We start from the raw sequence: 4,048 nt of genomic DNA, 5'->3' as shown, positions 1-4,048 counted from the left end.
CCCTGGATGAATTTACAATAATAACCCACTAAACCCATGAAACTTTGGATCTCAGGCACTGATGTCAGTCTAGGCCAATTCATAACCACTTCGATCTTATTGAGATCAACAGAAATCCCATCTCCAGAGATAACGTGACCAAGAAAGACGACTCGGTCCAACCAAAACTCACATTTTGATAACTTGGCATACAATTGCTCAGTCCTCAAAACCTGTAAGACGATCTTCAAGTGCTCTGCATGGTCAGTACGACTCTTCTAATATACAAAGATATCATCAATGAAAATAATAACAAACTCATCCAAATAACGCTGAAAGATACGGTTCATCAAACCCATAAAGATTGCTGGAGCGTTTGTCAAACTGAACGACATGACAATGAACTCAAAGTGGCCATACCTCGTCCTAAACGCAGTCTTAGGAACGTCTTCATCATGAACCCTCAGCTGATGATATCTAAACCTCAAATCAATCTTAGAATAAACACAAGAACCCTGCAGTTGATCAAAGACATCATCTATTCGAGGTAAAGGATACCTGTACTTCACCGTCGCTTGATTCAGTTGGCGGTAGTCCATGAAGAGTCTCATAAAACCATCTTTCTTTCGAACGAAAAGTACCGGAGCACCTCAAGGAGATACACTAGGTTGGATGTATCCCTTGGCAATCAAGTCCTCTAACTACTCCTTCAATTCCTTCAATTCGATCGGAGCCATTTGAATGGAGCCTTGGAAATTGGCTGAGTACCTGACAGCAGTTCTATACTGAATTCTGCCTCACAAATAGGCGGTAATCCAGGAATCTCATCTGGAAATACATCAGGAAACTCTCTAACCACTGGTATGTCAGTCAACCCAGGGCTAGACTTCAAAACATCCATCGCATAAATCAAAAATCCCAATGCTTCTTTCTGTAACAGTCGAGTCATAAACAAAACATATATTAAAGGAATTTTGAATCGAGAACCCTTACAAAAGAATTTCCACTCCTCTGACATCTCCGATCTGAATCTGATTACCTTCTGAAAACATTCGACTTTAGCCCTGTACTTGGTCAAAACATCTATACCAACAATGCAATCGAAATCGGATAACCCAAGTACAATAAAATCAAGTTCAATCACATTCTCATCAAATTGCAGTTCACAGTTCTTGACTAACCTCACTGAAACAATTCCTTCATCCAAAGGTGAAGTAATAGTAACTACAGCAGGCAAAGGCTCGCAAGGTAATGCATGCATCAAAACAAATTTCTCAGAAATAAAATAGTGAGACGCACCCGCATCAATCAAAACATGAGCAGGATAACCAAATATCGAATAGTTACCTGCTATGACATCATCAGGTGCTGCCTGAGCCTGATCCTCATTCAAAGCAAAAACTCTGGCCTGCTGTCTAGGAGGCTGATTCGCGTTTTGTCCACCTCCTTGTCTACTCTGCTGTGTTGGCTGAAAGGAATGTACATCAGACTCTTGCCTCTCGGGCTGAGGAAAAAAATCTTGCGTAGTGTCCCGACTATTGACAAATATAGCAACTCCCAGACACACCTCTACACTGATCACTGGAGTGGAGACCTCCACATTTGTTACAAGCCACCCCAAAGAATCCTGAACTCTGTCCTGAACTATACTGCTTTGAGCCACCTGAACTCGAAGAACTGCTCCCAGATTTCTTAAACTGTTTTCCTTAGTCCTTCCTATTGCCTCCACTGCTACCACCCTCTGCTCTCTGTGGTTGATTCTTCTATTGAGACGGTTGTGCCTGAAACTATCTTTGTTGTTGCTGAGGTGCAAACTGATTCCCTCGTTGTCTCATCAATCCTGCTTCGGCTCCCTTTGCCTGATCCATGGCATCCACAAAATTATTGGGTCTCCCAGTATTCACAAGAGTAAAGATATAAGGATTTAAGTCGTTGATGAACTGATCGGCTTTTGCTTCTTCATTGTCAGCAATATGTGGTGCAAACCTCAACAGGCTATCAAACTTGGTCACATAATCTACAATATTCATGTTCCCCTATATTAGATTTTCAAACTCTGCACCCTTATCTTTTCTGTAAGAAACTGGGAAAAACAGCTTATAAAATTCAGATTTGAAAAGATTCCAGGTGATAGTCGTACCTCGATTCTCAATAGCTCTCTTTGTCGTGATCCACCAGTTCTTAGCAACACCCTGCAGCTAATGAATAACCAACCTAGTTTGGAAGTCATCAGAATAGTCGAGAGAAAAAAAAAGTTGATCTACATTGTCTAACCAGCTCTCACAATCAACCGGATTCTCTGTTCCCTTCAAAGTCGGCGGCTTAAAGGATTGGAACTTCTTCAATAAAGTTTCCATTGGCGTAGCTGTGGAATCCATCTGATCTGTCACTGTACTGCCCTATTTTTTTGGAGGAGTGACTACAGGCAGATTCTCATTCGGAGGAATAACTGGCGGTGGGTTCCTATTCAATATTCTTCAAAGACCCATAATCTGATAATCAAGGGTTAGGACACAGATAATCCAATTCCATCAATTCCATTTGGTGCCCAAAACCACTTTATTGAATAATTCAATTAATAAAGCATGCTTGCATGGTATTTAATAAATCAATTAAATAACTCAAACACATGCGAAAAATCATTTCAAGCAGACTCGATCTACCCCGCTCACTCTAATTCAGTCCAAGATCTTATCGCATAAAAAATCCAAGGCAGAAAACCCATAAATTTTTTTTAATAGGGGGGGGGGGGGGGTTGCGCTTGGGCGGTAGAAAAGCGCTGCTCGAGCGCCGCCAAAATACACAACATATTACCTCACACAACAAAGGCAGCGATCGGGCTGCTAAATCTTGCAGCTCAAGCGCTACAAGATTTTGCACCCACTGCCTCAAAAACAAAGGGCTGCGCTCGGGCGCTGCCTCTGTACTTAGAATAAACATTTCCAGATTGCACTTTTCTAAAATCACTTAAACTCAACTCCACAAAAAGTAAAAATACAGAAATCCAGCAAGTACAAACCATACAAATCTAGAGTCATAGACAATCTGGATTCAGTAGAACAAGAATCGGTTCTAATTATACAAAAAACTTACTACAAGTTTCAAAACGTAAAAGTTCGATTAAACATCGACTTCTAAAAACTCCAGGCCCTCATTCTATCCTCAAACCCATTAGCCATGCGATCTCTAACTCGGTCATGCCCCACCTGTTGCCAAGTACACATACAAAGACAAAATAATAGCCAAATAAATCCGGTAAGAATAATATTCCCAGTAAAAGAGACAAACATGCTATAACAAATAGGCATCTCAAAATGAAATACATGAACTTCTATATATTCAAAATGAGAGTAAATGAATGCACGACTTCAAAAGTCTAGATTATCAATATGGATAATCAAAAGGTAAATCGGTTCCTTGATTCCTTGGTTGGGATCCCGAGGATTAAATATCACAACAATCACGCCTACTTACCCTTTCGAGGTGGACGATGTATACTTCAATCCTCTAGACTCTAGAGCATTCAATAGAGAGTTGATCGGCGACTGTAGTAAATCGTCTACCAGCCACACTCGACTATAATCCCCAGATCGTATAATTCAGAATGAAACAAATCGTTTGGCTCAATATGAATGTATATGAAAAACTAAAACATTTAATTATATAATTCAAGTAATTCACATAGACATGCAAGTATGTGATTTCTCTAGGACACTCGAATCAATCCGGATTCAAGTTAATCGTCTTATTCCATCCAATGTCGTCTTATACCTTTCTCGAACAAATGTTGCTCCAAACAAGATTGCTACAAAGACAAGAATTCACATCACAATCCAAACGAATATCAATTCAACGAAAAAGGTAAACTCAATACTAAACCTCGATCGACTCTTCGATGATTCGAACTCTAAGAACTCCGAGTCCAACGATGTTCAAACAAGTATGAAAGGATATAAGTAAGAACATCAACAACAATCAATCCAAAACCAATCCAAAACACACATCAATTGTCCAAAAAACTAAAATCTCAAATCGGCGGCATAACGGCTATATTCTGATCAAACCGGAA

Source organism: Henckelia pumila, chromosome 3, assembly GCF_033568475.1.
Source record: "Henckelia pumila isolate YLH828 chromosome 3, ASM3356847v2, whole genome shotgun sequence".
Lineage (NCBI taxonomy): Eukaryota > Viridiplantae > Streptophyta > Magnoliopsida > Lamiales > Gesneriaceae > Henckelia > Henckelia pumila.
Note: the sequence above shows the minus strand (reverse complement) of the source record.